This window comes from Lissotriton helveticus, chromosome 3_2, assembly GCF_964261635.1.
Source record: "Lissotriton helveticus chromosome 3_2, aLisHel1.1, whole genome shotgun sequence".
NCBI classification, from domain to species: domain Eukaryota; kingdom Metazoa; phylum Chordata; class Amphibia; order Caudata; family Salamandridae; genus Lissotriton; species Lissotriton helveticus.
The window spans coordinates 370,314,162-370,337,602 of record NC_136062.1 but is presented as its reverse complement, the minus strand read 5'-3'; positions in this window follow the sequence as shown (position 1 = coordinate 370,337,602).

Sequence of the window (23,441 nt, the reverse complement as noted above, 5' to 3'; positions counted from 1 at the left end):
CTTAACCTAAAACTAAATTTAAATCAACATTTTTGCAGTAACACACTCACATTTTTTTTTATAAAACAAGTACTTTTTTTTCAGAAATCAACTCTCTGAAAATTAAACTAATTTTTAAACAATTTCATTATAGGCATCCACTGTCCTTAATCTTGCAAGAAATTTTCACTTACCTTGTTGAAATAATGCCTTAATAATAAAATAATAATAATAATATTAATAATAATAATAATAATAATAATAATAATAATAATAATAATAATAAAAATAATCCCTTCACCTAAAACTAAATTTAAATCAACATTTTTGCAGTAACACACTCACATTTTTTTTAAATAAAATTGTAGAAATAATGTAATCACCCTTAAACTAAAACTAAATTTAAATCAACATTTTTGCAGTAACACACTCACATTTTTTTTTAGAAAACAAGTACATTTTTTTTCCAGAAATCAACTCTCTGAAAATTAAACACATTTTTAATCAATTTCATTCTAGGCATCCACTGTCCTTAATCTTGCAAGAAATTTCCAATTACCTTGTTGAAATAATGCCTTAATAATAAAATATTAATAATAAAAATAATAATAATAATAATAATAATAATAATAATAATAAAAATAATCCCTTAACCTAAAACTAAATTTAAATCAACATTTTTGCAGTAACACACTCACAGTTTTTTTTATAACATTGTTGAAATAATGCAATCACCCTTAACTTAAAACTAAATTTAAATCAACATTTTTGCAGTAACACACTCACATATTTTTTTTTTATGAAACAAGTACATTTTTTTTAGGAATCCACTCTCGAAAACCTAAAAGAATTTTTTTAAAATCGTCTTTCGAAGCTTCCACTCTCCCTAATCTTGCAAGAAAATTTCAATAAAATTGTTGGAAAAATGCACTCACCCTTAACCTAAAACTAAATTTAAATCAACATTTTTGCAGTAACACACTCACATTTTTTTTATAAAACAAGTACATTTTTTTTTCAGGAATGCACTCACTAAAACCTAAAAGTAATTTTTTTAAACCGTCTTTCTAGGCTTTCACTCAACCCTAATCTTGCAAGAAAATTTCAATTAAATTGTTGAAATAATGCAATCACCCTTAACCTAAAACTAAATTTAAATCAACATTTTTGCAGTAACACACTCACATTTTTTTTAATAAAATTGTTGAAATAGTGCAATCACCCTTAACCTAAAACAAAATTTAAATCAACATTTTTGCAGTAACACACTCACATTTTTTTTTATAAAATTGTTGAAATAATGCAATCACCCTTAACCTAAAACTAAATTTAAATCAACATTTTTGCAGTAACACACTCACATTTTTTTTAAATAAAATTGTAGAAATAATGTAATCACCCTTAAACCCACTGTGTGACCCACTTGTGGGACACCCCCGCGCCGCACGGCCACCAGCTGATGCGTGTGCCCCTCCGCTGTGCGCTGCCTCGCTGCCTGTCTTGCCTGCATTGTGCTTGATTTCTCTTGTCTCTCCCCTTGTTTTGCGCCACCTGTAATTTGTGCTTGTTTCTTTATCCCCCAGTCTTTTTTTGCCCGTGTTTAGCGTGTTTTGTGAAGAATTTGTGCTTGATTTCTCTTGTCTCTCCCCTTGTTTTGCGCCACCTGTAATTTGTGCTTGTTTCTTTATCCCCCAGTCTTTTTTGGCCCGTATTTAGCGTGTTTTGTGACGAATTTGTGCCTGTTTCGCCGTCCCCGGTCCTGTTTCCCGCCTCCCTCGCCGCCCCCGCTTCCCGCCACCACTTGCGACCCCGCCCCTTTTTTCCTTGTGTTCCCTCCCCGCTCCCGCCTCCCAGCTGACCCGCCCACCCGCGCACTTGGCCTTAAAAGGCGACCGTGCGGTACAGGTAAGTGTGACCCACTTGTGGGACACCCCCGCGCCGCACGGCCACCAGCTGATGCGTGTGCCCCTCCGCTGTGCGCTGCCTCGCTGCCTGTCTTGCCTGCATTGTGCTTGATTTCTCTTGTCTCTCCCCTTGTTTTGCGCCACCTGTAATTTGTGCTTGTTTCTTTATCCCCCAGTCTTTTTTTGCCCGTGTTTAGCGTGTTTTGTGAAGAATTTGTGCTTGATTTCTCTTGTCTCTCCCCTTGTTTTGCGCCACCTGTAATTTGTGCTTGTTTCTTTATCCCCCAGTCTTTTTTTGCCCGTGTTTAGCGTGTTTTGTGAAGAATTTGTGCTTGATTTCTCTTGTCTCTCCCCTTGTTTTGCGCCACCTGTAATTTGTGCTTGTTTCTTTATCCCCCAGTCTTTTTTGGCCCGTATTTAGCGTGTTTTGTGACGAATTTGTGCCTGTTTCGCCGTCCCCGGTCCTGTTTCCCGCCTCCCTCGCCGCCCCCGCTTCCCGCCACCACTTGCGACCCCGCCCCTTTTTTCCTTGTGTTCCCTCCCCGCTCCCGCCTCCCAGCTGACCCGCCCACCCGCGCACTTGGCCTTAAAAGGCGACCGTGCGGTACAGGTAAGTGTGACCCACTTGTGGGACACCCCCGCGCCGCACGGCCACCAGCTGATGCGTGTGCCCCTCCGCTGTGCGCTGCCTCGCTGCCTGTCTTGCCTGCATTGTGCTTGATTTCTCTTGTCTCTCCCCTTGTTTTGCGCCACCTGTAATTTGTGCTTGTTTCTTTATCCCCCAGTCTTTTTTGGCCCGTATTTAGCGTGTTTTGTGACGAATTTGTGCCTGTTTCGCCGTCCCCGGTCCTGTTTCCCGCCTCCCTCGCCGCCCCCGCTTCCCGCCACCACTTGCGACCCCGCCCCTTTTTTCCTTGTGTTCCCTCCCCGCTCCCGCCTCCCAGCTGACCCGCCCACCCGCGCACTTCGCCTTAAATGGCGACCGTGCGAACGCGCAGCGGTCACGCGCAGCGGGCGCGCCGATTGTGCGCCGAAGGCGCGCCAAAGGTAAGCCCGTCTGCGCCCGTCCGCGACCGGATCGCGACCAGCGCCAGGACCCCTGGCCCCCACCGACGGAAGCCGACCCGACGAACCTACAGCGCCGCCGACCTCATCGCACTCAACACCGGCCGATTCCCAGGATGTCACCGAGCCGCCCCAAAGCACACCCACGGACCCTTCAGCTGCCACGCCTGCAAGTTCACCTGCATCCGGACCTTCCCTGAACCCGCCAAGCCGAACTCCAGCAGCACCCACCTCAAGTGTATCCTGCTCAACACCCGCTCCGTCCACAGACACGCCGTAGAACTCTGGAACCTGCTCGACACCACCACCCCCGACGTTGCCTTCATCACCGAGACCTGGATGAACGCCTCCTCAGCCCCAGACATCGCCATCGCCATCCCAGAGGGCTACAAGATCACCCGGAGGGACCGAAACGCCAACCAGACGGGAGGAGGCATCGCCATCATCCACAGAGACACCATCCGCATCACTACCAACACCGATGACACCCTCACCACCGCTGAACACCTGCACTTCCAGATCCACACCAACCCGAAGACCACCCTCAGAGGCACCCTGATCTACCGACCCCCGGGACCACGCACACGATTCAGCGAGGACATCGCCGACTTCATCAGCCCGCACGCTCTCCCCTCCGCCGACTACATCCTCCTGGGGGACCTCAACTTCCACCTGGAGAACAACAACGACCGCAACACCATCAGCCTGCTCGACAACCTCGACAACCTCGGACTCAAGCAACTGGTGACCACCCCCACCCACCTCGCCGGACACACACTCGACGCCGTCTTCTCATCCAGCAAAGACGTCACCTTCAGCCACGCAACAGGACTCCACTGGACGGACCACAGCTGCGTCCACTTCACCTTCAGAAGAACGACGATCCACCACCACCAGCAACAGGTTGCTCGAAGAAGCTGGAACAAGATCACAGCCGACCAGCTCACTGCTTCCCTGAGCCAGCACCCTCCCGCCAACTCAGCGAACCCCAGCCAGGCCGCCGACAACCTCACGAAATGGATCAACGACTGCGCGGACGAACTCGCCCCTCTGAGAACCCCACCCAGCCGATCCTGCAGCAGAAAAACACCATGGTTCACCGACGAACTCAAGAGCTCCAAGAAGAACTGTCGAGCCCTCGAGAAAGCCTGGAGAAGGGAACCAACGACGGACAACATGAACACCCTCAAGCTCGCCACCCGGAAACACCACCAACTGATCCGCGCCACCAAGAAAAATGCATACAAGGACCGGCTGGACAACAACGCACACAACTGCAAGGAACTCTTCAACATCGTGAAAGAGCTATCCAACCCCAACGCCGGAAACAACGACATCACCCCGTCGCAAGAACTCTGCAACTCCCTCGCGTCCTACTTCCACAACAAGATCACGGACATACACAACAGCTTCAACAACCAACCAACGCAAGCCACAACCGCAACGACGCCACCCACCACCACCCTCCGCACCTGGACCCCGATCAGCACCGAAGACACCATCCGCACCATGAACTCCATCCACTCCGGATCTCCGACTGACCCCTGCCCTCACCACGTCTTCAACAAAGCCGACGCTGTCCTCGCACCCCACCTGCGGGACATCATCAACACCTCCTTCGACTCCGCCACCTTCCCTGAGAGCTGGAAGCACGCCGAACTCAGCGCTCTCCTCAAGAAACCCACAGCAGACCCCACCGACCTCAAGAACTACCGTCCCATCTCGCTCCTCCCGTTCCCGGCCAAAGTCATCGAGAAGACCGTCAACAAACAGCTGGCCGCCTTCCTCGAGACGAATGGATCCCTCGACCCCTCACAGTCCGGCTTCCGAGCAAACCACAGCACCGAGACCGCCCTCATCGCCGCCACCGACGACCTTCGAACCCTGATGGACAACGGAGAAACAGCGGCCCTCATCCTCCTGGACCTCTCCGCGGCTTTCGACACTGTCTGCCACCGCACCCTAATACAGCGCCTCAGCAACATCGGAATCCAGGAGAAGGCACTGGAATGGATCACCTCCTTCCTCAACGGAAGAACACAAAGAGTCCGCCTACCACCGTACAAATCAGAGGCCACCGAAGTCATCTGCGGCGTCCCTCAAGGATCCTCACTGAGCCCCACCCTCTTCAACGTCTACATGAGCCCCCTCGCGGCCATCGCACGCCAACACAACCTCAACATAATCTCCTACGCCGACGACACCCAGCTGATCCTCTCCCTGACCAACGACCCCGCCACCGCCAGAGCCAACCTGCACGAAGGGATGAGAGACGTGGCCGAATGGATGACGACCAGCCGCCTGAAACTGAACTCAGACAAGACGGAGGTCCTCATCCTGGGCTCCACGCCCTCCGCCTGGGACGACTCCTGGTGGCCCCCCGCACTGGGCACCGCACCCAAACCGACAGACCACGCACGCAACCTGGGCTTCATCCTGGACTCCTCCCTCTCCATGACCAGACAAGTCAACGCCGTCTCCTCGTCATGCTTCAACATCCTGCGCATGCTACGTAAGATCTTCCAGTGGATCCCCACCGAGACGAGGAAGACGGTCACCCAAGCCCTCGTCACCAGCCGTCTGGACTACGGCAACGCCCTCTACGCCGGAACCACTGCAAAACTCCAGAAGAGACTCCAGCGGATCCAGAACGCCTCGGCGAGACTCATCCTCGACATCCCCCGACGCAGCCACATCTCCGGACACCTGAGAGACCTGCACTGGCTCCCGGTCAACAAGAGAGTCACCTTCCGACTCCTCACCCACGCACACAAAGCCCTACACGACCAAGGCCCGAGCTACCTCAACAACCGGATCAACTTCTACACTCCCAAGCGCCTCCTCAGATCAACCAACCACGCCCTCGCCGCCGTCCCCCGCATCCGAAGAGCGACAGCAGGAGGAAGATCCTTCTCCCACCTGGCCGCCAAGACCTGGAACTCACTTCCGACCAACCTGCGCCTGACCCAAGACCACCTCTCCTTCAGGAAGAAGCTCAAGACCTGGCTGTTCGAGCAGTAGCGGCACCCCCCCCCCCCAGCGCCTTGAGACCCTACGGGTGAGTAGTGCGCTCTACAAATGACCTGATTGATTGATTGAAACTAAAACTAAATTTAAATCAACATTTTTGCAGTAACACACTCACATTTTTTTTTAGAAAACAAGTACATTTTTTTTCCAGAAATCAACTCTCTGAAAATTAAACAAATTTTTAATCAATTTCATTCTAGGCATCCACTGTCCTTAATCTTGCAAGAAATTTCCAATTACCTTGTTGAAATAATGCCTTAATAATAAAATATTAATAATAAAAATAATAATAATAATAATAATAAAAATAATCCCTTAACCTAAAACTAAATTTAAATCAACATTTTTGCAGTAACACACTCACATTTTTTTTATAACATTGTTGAAATAATGCAATCACCCTTAACTTAAAACTAAATTTAAATCAACATTTTTGCAGTAACACACTCACATATTTTTTTTTTATAAAACAAGTACATTTTTTTTTAGGAATCCACTCTCGAAAACCTAAAAGAAATTTTTTAAAATCGTCTTTCGAAGCTTCCACTCTCCCTAATCTTGCAAGAAAATTTCAATAAAATTGTTGGAAAAATGCAATCACCCTTAACCTAAAACTAAATTTAAATCAACATTTTTGCAGTAACACACTCACATTTTTTTTTATAAAACAAGTACATTTTTTTTTCAGGAATGCACTCACTAAAACCTAAAAGTAATTTTTTTAAACCGTCTTTCTAGGCTTTCACTCAACCCTAATCTTGCAAGAAAATTTCAATTAAATTGTTGAAATAATGCAATCACCCTTAACCTAAAACTAAATTTAAATCAACATTTTTGCAGTAACACACTCACATTTTTTTTAATAAAATTGTTGAAATAGTGCAATCACCCTTAACCTAAAACAAAATTTAAATCAACATTTTTGCAGTAACACACTCACATTTTTTTTTATAAAATTGTTGAAATAATGCAATCACCCTTAACCTAAAACTAAATTTAAATCAACATTTTTGCAGTAACACACTCGCATTTTTTTTTATAAAACAAGTACTTTTATTTTTCAGGAATCCACTCTCTAAAACCTAAAAGTAATTTTTTTTAAACGTCTTTCTAGGCTTCCACTCAACCCTAATCTTGCAAGAAAATTTCAATTAAATTGTTGAAATAATGCAATCACCCTTAACCCAAAACAACATTTTAATCAACATTTTTGCAGTAACACACTCACATCTTTTTTTTATAAAATTGTTGAAATAGTGCAATCACCCTTAACCTAAAACTAAATTTACATCAACATTTTTGCAGTAACACACTCACATTTTTTAAAATAAAATTATTGAAATAATGCAATCACCCTTAACCTAAAACTAAATTTAAATCAACATTTTTGCAGTAACACACTCACATTTTTTTTTTTATAAAACAAGTACATTTTTTTTAGGAATCCACTCTTGAAAACCTAAAAGAAATTTTTTTGAATCGTCTTTCGAAGCTTCCACTCTCCCTAATCTTGCAAGAAAATTTCAATAAAATTGTTGGAAAAATGCAATCACCCTTAACCTAAAACTAAATTTAAATCAACATTTTTGCAGTAACACACTCACGTATTTTTTTTATAAAACAAGTACATTTTTTTTTTCAGCAATCCACTCTCTGAAATCTAAAAGTAACTCTTTTTTTAAAACGTCATTCAAGTCTTCCACTCTCCCTAATCTTGCAAGAAAATTTCAATTAAATTGTTGAAATAATGCAATCACCCTTAACCTAAAACTAAATTTAAATCAACATTTTTGCAGTAACACACTCACATTTTTATTATAAAATTGTTGAAATAATGCAATCACCCTTAACCTAAAACGAAATTTAAATCAACATTTTTGCAGTAACACACTCACATTTTTTTTTATAAAATTGTTGAAATAATGCAATCACCCTTAACCTAAAACTAAATTTAAATCAACATTTTTGCAGTAACACACTCGCATTTTTTTTTTATAAAACAAGTACTTTTATTTTTCAGCAATCCACTCTCTGAAATCTAAAAGTAACTCTTTTTTTAAAACGTCATTCAAGTCTTCCACTCTCCCTAATCTTGCAAGAAAATTTCAATTAAATTGTTGAAATAATGCAATCACCCTTAACCTAAAACTAAATTTAAATCAACATTTTTGCAGTAACACACTCACATTTTTTTTATAAAATTGTTGAAATAATGCAATCACCCTTAACCCAAAACAACATTTTAATCAACATTTTTGCAGTAACACACTCACATCTTTTTTTTATAAAATTGTTGAAATAGTGCAATCACCCTTAACCTAAAACTAAATTTACATCAACATTTTTGCAGTAACACCCTCACATTTTTTTTATAAAATTGTTGAAATAGTGCAATCACCCTTAACCTAAAACTAAATTGACATCAACATTTTTGCAGTAACACACTTACATTTTTTTTAAATAAAATTATTGAAATAATGCAATCACCCTTAACCTAAAAGTAAATTTAAATCAACATTTTTGCAGTAACACACTCACATTTTTTTTAATAAAATTGTTGAAATAATGCAATCACCCTTAACCTAAAACTAAATTTAAATCAACATTTTTGCAGTAACACACTCAAATTTTTTTATAAAACAAGTACATTTTTTGTTTTCAGAAATCAACTCTCTGAAAATTAAACTAATTTTTAATCAAGTTCATTCTAGGCATCCACTGTCCTTAATCTTGCAAGACATTTTCAATTACCTCATTGAAATAATGCCTTAATAATAAAATAATAATAATAATAATAATAATAATAATAATAATATTAATAATAATAATAATAATAAAAATAATCCCTTAACCTAAAACTAAATTTAAATCAAAATTTTTGCAGTAACACACCCATTTTTTTTTTAATAAAACAAGTACATTTGTTTTTTCAGGAATCCACTCTCTAAAACCTAAACGTCTTTCTAGGCTTCCACTCTCCCTAAACTTGCAAGAAAATTTCAATTAAACTGTTGAAATAATGCAATCACCCTTAACCTAAAACTAAATTTAAATCAACATTTTTGCAGTAACACACTCAATTTAAAAAAAAAAAGTGTTGAAATAATGCAATCACCCTAAACTTAAAACTAAATTTAAATCAACATTTTTGCAGTAACACACTCACATGTTTTTTTATAAAACAAATACATTTTTTTTCCAGAAATCAACTCTCTGAAAATTAAACTAATTTTTAAACAATTTCATTCTAGGCATCCACTGTCCTTAATCTTGCAAGAAATGTTCACTTACCTTGTTGAAATAATGCCTTAATAATAAAATAATAATAATAATAATAAAAAAAATAATAATAATAATAATAATAATAATAATAATAATAATAAAAATAATCCCTTAACCTCAAACTAAATTTAAATCAACATTTTTGCAGTAACACACTCACATTTTTTTTGATAAAACAAGTAAATTTTTTCGTTTTCAGAAATCAACTCTCTGAAAATTAAACAAATTTTTAATCAATTTCATTCTAGGCATCCACTGTCCTAAATCTTGCAAGACATTTTCAATTACCTTGTTGAAATAATGTCTTAATAATAAAATAACATTAGTAATATTAATAATAATAATAATAAAAATAATAATAATATTAATAATAATAATAATAATAATAATAATAATAATAATAATAATAATAATAATAATAATAATATTAATAATACAAATAATCCCTTAACCTAAAACTAAATTTAAATAAACATTTTTGCAGTAACACACTCACATTTTTTTAAATAAAATTGTTGAAATAATGCAATCACCCTTAACCTAAAACTAAATTTAAATCAACATTTTTGCAGTAACACCCTCACATTTTTTTTTTATAAAATTGTTGAAATAATGCAATCACCCTTAACCTAAAACTAAATTTAAATCAACATTTTTGCAGTAACACACTCGCATTTTTTTTTATAAAACAAGTACTTTTATTTTTCAGCAATCCACTCTCTGAAATCTAAAAGTAACTCTTTTTTTAAAACGTCATTCAAGTCTTCCACTCTCCCTAATCTTGCAAGAAAATTTCAATTAAATTGTTGAAATAATGCAATCACACTTAACCTAAAACTAAATTTAAATCAACATTTTTGCAGTAACACACTCACATTTTTTTTTATAAAATTGTTGAAATAATGCAATCACCCTTAACCCAAAACAACATTTTAATCAACATTTTTGCAGTAACACACTCACATCCTTTTTTTATAAAATTGTTGAAATAGTGCAAACACCCTTAACCTAAAACTAAATTTACATCAACATTTTTGCAGTAACACACTCAAATTTTTTTAAATAAAAATATTGAAATAATGCAATCACCCTTAACCTAAAACTAAATTTAAATCAACATTTTTGCAGTAACACACTAACATTTTTTTTTTATAAAACAAGTAAATTTTTTGTTTTCAGAAATCAACTCTCTGAAAATTAAACTAATTTTTAATCAAGTTCATTCTAGGCATCCACTGTCCTTAATCGTGCAAGACATTTTCAATTACCTCATTGAAATAATGCCTTAATAATAAAATAATAATAATAATAATAATAATATTAATAATAATACAAATAATAATAATAATAATAATAATAATAATAATAATAATAATAATAATAATAAAAATAATCCCTTAACCTAAAACTACATTTAAATCAAAATTTTTGCAGTAACACACCCATTATTTTTTAATAAAACAAGTACATTTGTTTTTTCAGGAATCCACTCTCCCTAATCTTGCAAGAAAATTTCAATTAAATTGTTGAAATAATGCAATCACCCTTAACCTAAAACTAAATTTAAATCAACATTTTTGCAGGAACACACTCACATTTTATTTTTTTAAATGTTGAAATAATGCAATCACCCTAAACTTAAAACTAAATTTAAATCAACATTTTTGCAGTAACACACTCACATTTTTTTTTATAAAACAAGTACATTTTTTTTTAGAAATCAACTCTGAAAATTAAACTAAGTTTTTAATCAATTTCATTCTAGGCATCCACTGTCCTTAATCTTGCAAGACATTTTCAATTACCTTGTTGAAATAATGTCTTAATAATAAAATAGCATTAATAATAATAATAATAATTATAATAATAATAATAATAATAATAATAATAATAATAATAAAAAAAAAAAAAATAATAATAATAATAATAATAAAAATAAAAATATTAATAATAATAATAATAATAATAATAATAAAAATAATCCCTTAACCTAAAACTACATTTAAATCAACATTTTTGCAGTAACGCACTCACATTTTTTTTAATAAAATTGTTGAAATAGTGCAATCACCCTTAACCTAAAACTAAGTTGACATCAACATTTTTGCAGTAATACACTCACATTTTTTTTATAAAATTGTTGAAATAGTGCAGTCACCCTTAACCTAAAACTAAATTTACATCAACATCACTCACATTTTTTTTATAAAACAAGTACATGTTTTTTTCAGGAATCCACTCTCTAAAACCTAAAAGTAATTTTTTTAAAACATCTTTCTAGGCTTCCACTCAACCCTAATCTTGCAAGAAAATTTCAATTAAATTGTTGAATAATGCAATCACCCTTAACCTAAAACTAAATTTAAATCAACATTTTTGCAGTAACACACTCACATTTTTTTTATAAAACAAGTAAATTTTTTTTTCAGGAATGCACTCACTAAAACCTAAAAGTAATTTTTTTAAACCGTCTTTCTAGGCTTTCACTCAACCCTAATCTTGCAAGAAAATTTCAATTAAATTGTTGAAATAATGCAATCACCCTTAACCTAAAACTAAATTTAAATCAACATTTTTGCAGTAACACACTCACATTTTTTTTAATAAAATTGTTGAAATAGTGCAATCACCCTTAACCTAAAACAAAATTTAAATCAACATTTTTGCAGTAACACACTCACATTTTTTTTTATAAAATTGTTGAAATAATGCAATCACCCTTAACCTAAAACTAAATTTAAATCAACATTTTTGCAGTAACACACTCACATTTTTTTCAAATAAAATTGTAGAAATAATGTAATCACCCTTAAACTAAAACTAAATTTAAATCAACATTTTTGCAGTAACACACTCACATTTTTTTTTACAAAACAAGTACATTTTTTTTCCAGAAATCAACTCTCTGAAAATTAAACAAATTTTTAATCAATTTCATTCTAGGCATCCACTGTCCTTAATCTTGCAAGAAATTTCCAATTACCTTGTTGAAATAATGCCTTAATAATAAAATATTAATAATAAAAATATTAATAATAATAATAATAATAATAATAAAAATAATCCCTTAACCTAAAACTAAATTTTAATCAACATTTTTGCAGTAACACACTCACATTTTTTTTATAACATTGTTGAAATAATGCAATCACCCTTAACTTAAAACTAAATTTAAATCAACATTTTTGCAGTAACACACTCACATATTTTTTTTTTTATAAAACAAGTACATTTTTTTTTAGGAATCCACTCTCGAAAACCTAAAAGAAATTTTTTTAAATCGTCTTTCGAAGCTTCCACTCTCCCTAATCTTGCAAGAAAATTTCAATAAAATTGTTGGAAAAATGCAATCACCCTTAACCTAAAACTAAATTTAAATCAACATTTTTGCAGTAACACACTCACATTTTTTTTTATAAAACAAGTACATTTTTTTTTCAGGAATGCACTCACTAAAACCTAAAAGTAATTTTTTTAAACCGTCTTTCTAGGCTTTCACTCAACCCTAATCTTGCAAGAAAATTTCAATTAAATTGTTGAAATAATGCAATCACCCTTAACCTAAAACTAAATTTAAATCAACATTTTTGCAGTAACACACTCACATTTTTTTTAATAAAATTGTTGAAATAGTGCAATCACCCTTAACCTAAAACAAAATTTAAATCAACATTTTTGCAGTAACACACTCACATTTTTTTTAATAAAATTGTTGAAATAATGCAATCACCCTTAACCTAAAACTAAATTTAAATCAACATTTTTGCAGTAACACACTCGCATTTTTTTTTATAAAACAAGTACTTTTATTTTTCAGGAATCCACTCTCTAAAACCTAAAAGTAATTTTTTTTAAACGTCTTTCTAGGCTTTCACTCAACCCTAATCTTGCAAGAAAATTTCAATTAAATTGTTGAAATAATGCAATCACCCTTAACCCAAAACAACATTTTAATCAACATTTTTGCAGTAACACACTCACATCTTTTTTTTATAAAATTGTTGAAATAGTGCAATCACCCTTAACCTAAAACTAAATTTACATCAACATTTTTGCAGTAACACACTCACATTTTTTAAAATAAAATTATTGAAGTAATGCAATCACCCTTAACCTAAAACTAAATTTAAATCAACATTTTTGCAGTAACACACTCACATTTTTTTTTTTATAAAACAAGTACATTTTTTTTAGGAATCCACTCTTGAAAACCTAAAAGAAATTTTTTTGAATCGTCTTTCGAAGCTTCCACTCTCCCTAATCTTGCAAGAAAATTTCAATAAAATTGTTGGAAAAATGCAATCACCCTTAACCTAAAACTAAATTTAAATCAACATTTTTGCAGTAACACACTCACGTATTTTTTTTATAAAACAAGTACATTTTTTTTTTCAGCAATCCACTCTCTGAAATCTAAAAGTAACTCTTTTTTTAAAACGTCATTCAAGTCTTCCACTCTCCCTAATCTTGCAAGAAAATTTCAATTAAATTGTTGAAATAATGCAATCACCCTTAACCTAAAACTAAATTTAAATCAACATTTTTGCAGTAACACACTCACATTTTTATTATAAAATTGTTGAAATAATGCAATCACCCTTAACCTAAAACGAAATTTAAATCAACATTTTTGCAGTAACACACTCACATTTTTTTTTATAAAATTGTTGAAATAATGCAATCACCCTTAACCTAAAACTAAATTTAAATCAACATTTTTGCAGTAACACACTCGCATTTTTTTTTTATAAAACAAGTACTTTTATTTTTCAGCAATCCACTCTCTGAAATCTAAAAGTAACTCTTTTTTTAAAACGTCATTCAAGTCTTCCACTCTCCCTAATCTTGCAAGAAAATTTCAATTAAATTGTTGAAATAATGCAATCACCCTTAACCTAAAACTAAATTTAAATCAACATTTTTGCAGTAACACACTCACATTTTTTTTATAAAATTGTTGAAATAATGCAATCACCCTTAACCCAAAACAACATTTTAATCAACATTTTTGCAGTAACACACTCACATCTTTTTTTTATAAAATTGTTGAAATAGTGCAATCACCCTTAACCTAAAACTAAATTTACATCAACATTTTTGCAGTAACACCCTCACATTTTTTTTATAAAATTGTTGAAATAGTGCAATCACCCTTAACCTAAAACTAAATTGACATCAACATTTTTGCAGTAACACACTTAAATTTTTTTTAAATAAAATTATTGAAATAATGCAATCACCCTTAACCTAAAAGTAAATTTAAATCAACATTTTTGCAGTAACACACTCACATTTTTTTTAATCAAATTGTTGAAATAATGCAATCACCCTTAACCTAAAACTAAATTTAAATCAACATTTTTGCAGTAACACACTCACATTTTTTTATAAAACAAGTACATTTTTTGTTTTCAGAAATCAACTCTCTGAAAATTAAACTAATTTTTAATCAAGTTCATTCTAGGCATCCACTGTCCTTAATCTTGCAAGACATTTTCAATTACCTCATTGAAATAATGCCTTAATAATAAACTAATAATAATAATAATAATAATAATAATAATAATAATAATATTAATAATAATAATAATAATAAAAATAATCCCTTAACCTAAAACTAAATTTAAATCAAAATGTTTGCAGTAACACACCCATTTTTTTTTTAATAAAACAAGTACATTTGTTTTTTCAGGAATCCACTCTCTAAAACCTAAACGTCTTTCTAGGCTTCCACTCTCCCTAAACTTGCAAGAAAATTTCAATTAAACTGTTGAAATAATGCAATCACCCTTAACCTAAAACTAAATTTAAATCAACATTTTTGCAGTAACACACTCACATTTTTTTCAAATAAAATTGTAGAAATAATGTAATCACCCTTAAACTAAAACTAAATTTAAATCAACATTTTTGCAGTAACACACTCACATTTTTTTTTACAAAACAAGTACATTTTTTTTCCAGAAATCAACTCTCTGAAAATTAAACACATTTTTAATCAATTTCATTCTAGGCATCCACTGTCCTTAATCTTGCAAGAAATTTCCAATTACCTTGTTGAAATAATGCCTTAATAATAAAATATTAATAATAAAAATAATAATAATAATAATAATAATAATAATAAAAATAATCCCTTAACCTAAAACTAAATTTTAATCAACATTTTTGCAGTAACACACTCACATTTTTTTTATAACATTGTTGAAATAATGCAATCACCCTTAACTTAAAACTAAATTTAAATCAACATTTTTGCAGTAACACACTCACATATTTTTTTTTTATACAACAAGTACATTTTTTTTTAGGAATCCACTCTCGAAAACCTAAAAGAAATTTTTTAAAATCGTCTTTCGAAGCTTCCACTCTCCCTAATCTTGCAAGAAAATTTCAATAAAATTGTTGGAAAAATGCAATCACCCTTAACCTAAAACTAAATTTAAATCAACATTTTTGCAGTAACACACTCACATTTTTTTTTATAAAACAAGTACATTTTTTTTTCAGGAATGCACTCACTAAAACCTAAAAGTAAGTTTTTTTAAACCGTCTTTCTAGGCTTTCACTCAACCCTAATCTTGCAAGAAAATTTCAATTAAATTGTTGAAATAATGCAATCACCCTTAACCTAAAACTAAATTTAAATCAACATTTTTGCAGTAACACACTCACATTTTTTTTAATAAAATTGTTGAAATAGTGCAATCACCCTTAACCTAAAACAAAATTTAAATCAACATTTTTGCAGTAACACACTCACATTTTTTTTAATAAAATTGTTGAAATAATGCAATCACCCTTAACCTAAAACTAAATTTAAATCAACATTTTTGCAGTAACACACTCGCATTTTTTTTTATAAAACAAGTACTTTTATTTTTCAGGAATCCACTCTCTAAAACCTAAAAGTAATTTTTTTTAAACGTCTTTCTAGGCTTTCACTCAAACCTAATCTTGCAAGAAAATTTCAATTAAATTGTTGAAATAATGCAATCACCCTTAACCCAAAACAACATTTTAATCAACATTTTTGCAGTAACACACTCACATCTTTTTTTTATAAAATTGTTGAAATAGTGCAATCACCCTTAACCTAAAACTAAATTTACATCAACATTTTTGCAGTAACACACTCACATTTTTTAAAATAAAAGTATTGAAGTAATGCAATCACCCTTAACCTAAAACTAAATTTAAATCAACATTTTTGCAGTAACACACTCACATTTTTTTTTTTATAAAACAAGTACATTCTTTTTTAGGAATCCACTCTTGAAAACCTAAAAGAAATTTTTTTGAATCGTCTTTCGAAGCTTCCACTCTCCCTAATCTTGCAAGAAAATTTCAATAAAATTGTTGGAAAAATGCAATCACCCTTAACCTAAAACTAAATTTAAATCAACATTTTTGCAGTAACACACTCACGTATTTTTTTTATAAAACAAGTACATTTTTTTTTTCAGCAATCCACTCTCTGAAATCTAAAAGTAACTCTTTTTTTAAAACGTCATTCAAGTCTTCCACTCTCCCTAATCTTGCAAGAAAATTTCAATTAAATTGTTGAAATAATGCAATCACCCTTAACCTAAAACTAAATTTAAATCAACATTTTTGCAGTAACACACTCACATTTTTATTATAAAATTGTTGAAATAATGCAATCACCCTTAACCTAAAACGAAATTTAAATCAACATTTTTGCAGTAACACACTCACATTTTTTTTTATAAAATTGTTGAAATAATGCAATCACCCTTAACCTAAAACTAAATTTAAATCAACATTTTTGCAGTAACACACTCGCATTTTTTTTTATAAAACAAGTACTTTTATTTTTCAGCAATCCACTCTCTGAAATCTAAAAGTAACTCTTTTTTTAAAACGTCATTCAAGTCTTCCACTCTCCCTAATCTTGCAAGAAAATTTCAATTAAATTGTTGAAATAATGCAATCACCCTTAACCTAAAACTAAATTTAAATCAACATTTTTGCAGTAACACACTCACATTTTTTTTATAAAATTGTTGAAATAATGCAATCACCCTTAACCCAAAACAACATTTTAATCAACATTTTTGCAGTAACACACTCACATCTTTTTTTTATAAAATTGTTGAAATAGTGCAATCACCCTTAACCTAAAACTAAATTTACATCAACATTTTTGCAGTAACACCCTCACATTTTTTTTATAAAATTGTTGAAATAGTGCAATCACCCTTAACCTAAAACTAAATTGACATCAACATTTTTGCAGTAACACACTTAAATTTTTTTTAAATAAAATTATTGAAATAATGCAATCACCCTTAACCTAAAAGTAAATTTAAATCAACATTTTTGCAGTAACACACTCACATTTTTTTTAATCAAATTGTTGAAATAATGCAATCACCCTTAACCTAAAACTAAATTTAAATCAACATTTTTGCAGTAACACACTCACATTTTTTTATAAAACAAGTACATTTTTTGTTTTCAGAAATCAACTCTCTGAAAATTAAACTAATTTTTAATCAAGTTCATTCTAGGCATCCACTGTCCTTAATCTTGCAAGACATTTTCAATTACCTCATTGAAATAATGCCTTAATAATAAAATAATAATAATAATAATAATAATAATAATAATAATAATAATAATATTAATAATAATAATAATAATAAAAATAATCCCTTAACCTAAAACTAAATTTAAATCAAAATTTTTGCAGTAACACACCCATTTTTTTTTTAATAAAACAAGTACATTTGTTTTTTCAGGAATCCACTCTCTAAAACCTAAACGTCTTTCTAGGCTTCCACTCTCCCTAAACTTGCAAGAAAATTTCAATTAAACTGTTGAAATAATGCAATCACCCTTAACCTAAAACTAAATTTAAATCAACATTTTTGCAGTAACACACTCAATTTAAAAAAAAAAAAGTGTTGAAATAATGCAATCACCCTAAACTTAAAACTAAATTTAAATCAACATTTTTGCAGTAACACACTCACATGTTTTTTTATAAAACAAATACATTTTTTTTCCAGAAATCAACTCTCTGAAAATTAAACTAATTTTTAAACAATTTCATTCTAGGCATCCACTGTCCTTAATCTTGCAAGAAATGTTCACTTACCTTGTTGAAATAATGCCTTAATAATAAAATAATAATAATAATATTAAAAATAATAATAATAATAATAATAATAATAATAATAATAAAAATAATCCCTTAACCTCAAACTAAATTTAAATCAACATTTTTGCAGTAACACACTCACATTTTTTTTGATAAAACAAGTAAATTTTTTCGTTTTCAGAAATCAACTCTCTGAAAATTAAACAAATTTTTAATCAATTTCATTCTAGGCATCCACTGTCCTAAATCTTGCAAGACATTTTCAATTACCTTGTTGAAATAATGTCTTAATAATAAAATAACATTAATAATATTAATAATAATAATAATAAAAATAATAATAATAATATTAATAATAATATTAATAATAATAATAATAATAATAATAATAATAATAATAATAATAATAATAATAATAAAAATAATCCCTTAACCTAAAACTAAATTTAAATAAACATTTTTGCAGTAACACACTCACATTTTTTTTTATAAAATTGTTGAAATAATGCAATCACCCTTAACCTAAAACTAAATTTAAATCAACATTTTTGCAGTAACACCCTCACATTTTTTTTTTATAAAATTGTTGAAATAATGCAATCACCCTTAACCTAAAACTAAATTTAAATCAACATTTTTGCAGTAACACACTCGCATTTTTTTTTTATAAAACAAGTACTTTTATTTTTCAGCAATCCACTCTCTGAAATCTAAAAGTAACTCTTTTTTTAAAACGTCATTCAAGTCTTCCACTCTCCCTAATCTTGCAAGAAAATTTCAATTAAATTGTTGAAATAATGCAATCACCCTTAACCCAAAACAACATTTTAATCAACATTTTTGCAGTAACACACTCACATCTTTTTTTTATAAAATTGTTGAAATAGTGCAATCACCCTTAACCTAAAACTAAATTTACATCAACATTTTTGCAGTAACACCCTCACATTTTTTTTATAAAATTGTTGAAATAGTGCAATCACCCTTAACCTAAAACTAAATTGACATCAACATTTTTGCAGTAACACACTTAAATTTTTTTTAAATAAAATTATTGAAATAATGCAATCACCCTTAACCTAAAAGTAAATTTAAATCAACATTTTTGCAGTAACACACTCACATTTTTTTTAATCAAATTGTTGAAATAATGCAATCACCCTTAACCTAAAACTAAATTTAAATCAACATTTTTGCAGTAACACACTCACATTTTTTTATAAAACAAGTACATTTTTTGTTTTCAGAAATCAACTCTCTGAAAATTAAACTAATTTTTAATCAAGTTCATTCTAGGCATCCACTGTCCTTAATCTTGCAAGACATTTTCAATTACCTCATTGAAATAATGCCTTAATAATAAAATAATAATAATAATAATAATAATAATAATAATAATAATATTAATAATAATAATAATAATAAAAATAATCCCTTAACCTAAAACTAAATTTAAATCAAAATGTTTGCAGTAACACACCCATTTTTTTTTTAATAAAACAAGTACATTTGTTTTTTCAGGAATCCACTCTCTAAAACCTAAACGTCTTTCTAGGCTTCCACTCTCCCTAAACTTGCAAGAAAATTTCAATTAAACTGTTGAAATAATGCAATCACCCTTAACCTAAAACTAAATTTAAATCAACATTTTTGCAGTAACACACTCACATTTTTTTCAAATAAAATTGTAGAAATAATGTAATCACCCTTAAACTAAAACTAAATTTAAATCAACATTTTTGCAGTAACACACTCACATTTTTTTTTACAAAACAAGTACATTTTTTTTCCAGAAATCAACTCTCTGAAAATTAAACACATTTTTAATCAATTTCATTCTAGGCATCCACTGTCCTTAATCTTGCAAGAAATTTCCAATTACCTTGTTGAAATAATGCCTTAATAATAAAATATTAATAATAAAAATAATAATAATAATAATAATAATAATAATAATAATAAAAATAATCCCTTAACCTAAAACTAAATTTTAATCAACATTTTTGCAGTAACACACTCACATTTTTTTTATAACATTGTTGAAATAATGCAATCACCCTTAACTTAAAACTAAATTTAAATCAACATTTTTGCAGTAACACACTCACATATTTTTTTTTTATACAACAAGTACATTTTTTTTTAGGAATCCACTCTCGAAAACCTAAAAGAAATTTTTTAAAATCGTCTTTCGAAGCTTCCACTCTCCCTAATCTTGCAAGAAAATTTCAATAAAATTGTTGGAAAAATGCAATCACCCTTAACCTAAAACTAAATTTAAATCAACATTTTTGCAGTAACACACTCACATTTTTTTTTATAAAACAAGTACATTTTTTTTTCAGGAATGCACTCACTAAAACCTAAAAGTAATTTTTTTAAACCGTCTTTCTAGGCTTTCACTCAACCCTAATCTTGCAAGAAAATTTCAATTAAATTGTTGAAATAATGCAATCACCCTTAACCTAAAACTAAATTTAAATCAACATTTTTGCAGTAACACACTCACATTTTTTTTAATAAAATTGTTGAAATAGTGCAATCACCCTTAACCTAAAACAAAATTTAAATCAACATTTTTGCAGTAACACACTCACATTTTTTTTAATAAAATTGTTGAAATAATGCAATCACCCTTAACCTAAAACTAAATTTAAATCAACATTTTTGCAGTAACACACTCGCATTTTTTTTTATAAAACAAGTACTTTTATTTTTCAGGAATCCACTCTCTAAAACCTAAAAGTAATTTTTTTTAAACGTCTTTCTAGGCTTTCACTCAAACCTAATCTTGCAAGAAAATTTCAATTAAATTGTTGAAATAATGCAATCACCCTTAACCCAAAACAACATTTTAATCAACATTTTTGCAGTAACACACTCACATCTTTTTTTTATAAAATTGTTGAAATAGTGCAATCACCCTTAACCTAAAACTAAATTTACATCAACATTTTTGCAGTAACACACTCACATTTTTTAAAATAAAATTATTGAAGTAATGCAATCACCCTTAACCTAAAACTAAATTTAAATCAACATTTTTGCAGTAACACACTCACATTTTTTTTTTTATAAAACAAGTACATTTTTTTTAGGAATCCACTCTTGAAAACCTAAAAGAAATTTTTTTGAATCGTCTTTCGAAGCTTCCACTCTCCCTAATCTTGCAAGAAAATTTCAATAAAATTGTTGGAAAAATGCAATCACCCTTAACCTAAAACTAAATTTAAATCAACATTTTTGCAGTAACACACTCACGTATTTTTTTTATAAAACAAGTACATTTTTTTTTTCAGCAATCCACTCTCTGAAATCTAAAAGTAACTCTTTTTTTAAAACGTCATTCAAGTCTTCCACTCTCCCTAATCTTGCAAGAAAATTTCAATTAAATTGTTGAAATAATGCAATCACCCTTAACCTAAAACTAAATTTAAATCAACATTTTTGCAGTAACACACTCACATTTTTATTATAAAATTGTTGAAATAATGCAATCACCCTTAACCTAAAACGAAATTTAAATCAACATTTTTGCAGTAACACACTCACATTTTTTTTTATAAAATTGTTGAAATAATGCAATCACCCTTAACCTAAAACTAAATTTAAATCAACATTTTTGCAGTAACACACTCGCATTTTTTTTTATAAAACAAGTACTTTTATTTTTCAGCAATCCACTCTCTGAAATCTAAAAGTAACTCTTTTTTTAAAACGTCATTCAAGTCTTCCACTCTCCCTAATCTTGCAAGAAAATTTCAATTAAATTGTTGAAATAATGCAATCACCCTTAACCTAAAACTAAATTTAAATCAACATTTTTGCAGTAACACACTCACATTTTTTTTATAAAATTGTTGAAATAATGCAATCACCCTTAACCCAAAACAACATTTTAATCAACATTTTTGCAGTAACACACTCACATCTTTTTTTTATAAAATTGTTGAAATAGTGCAATCACCCTTAACCTAAAACTAAATTTACATCAACATTTTTGCAGTAACACCCTCACATTTTTTTTATAAAATTGTTGAAATAGTGCAATCACCCTTAACCTAAAACTAAATTGACATCAACATTTTTGCAGTAACACACTTAAATTTTTTTTAAATAAAATTATTGAAATAATGCAATCACCCTTAACCTAAAAGTAAATTTAAATCAACATTTTTGCAGTAACACACTCACATTTTTTTTAATCAAATTGTTGAAATAATGCAATCACCCTTAACCTAAAACTAAATTTAAATCAACATTTTTGCAGTAACACACTCACATTTTTTTTATAAAACAAGTACATTTTTTGTTTTCAGAAATCAACTCTCTGAAAATTAAACTAATTTTTAATCAAGTTCATTCTAGGCATCCACTGTCCTTAATCTTGCAAGACATTTTCAATTACCTCATTGAAATAATGCCTTAATAATAAAATAATAATAATAATAATAATAATAATAATAATAATAATAATAATAATAATAATAATAATAATATTAATAATAATAATAATAATAAAAATAATCCCTTAACCTAAAACTAAATTTAAATCAAAATTTTTGCAGTAACACACCCATTTTTTTTTTAATAAAACAAGTACATTTGTTTTTTCAGGAATCCACTCTCTAAAACCTAAACGTCTTTCTAGGCTTCCACTCTCCCTAAACTTGCAAGAAAATTTCAATTAAACTGTTGAAATAATGCAATCACCCTTAACCTAAAACTAAATTTAAATCAACATTTTTGCAGTAACACACTCAATTTAAAAAAAAAAAAGTGTTGAAATAATGCAATCACCCTAAACTTAAAACTAAATTTAAATCAACATTTTTGCAGTAACACACTCACATGTTTTTTTATAAAACAAATACATTTTTTTTCCAGAAATCAACTCTCTGAAAATTAAACTAATTTTTAAACAATTTCATTCTAGGCATCCACTGTCCTTAATCTTGCAAGAAATGTTCACTTACCTTGTTGAAATAATGCCTTAATAATAAAATAATAATAATAATATTAAAAATAATAATAATAATAATAATAATAATAAT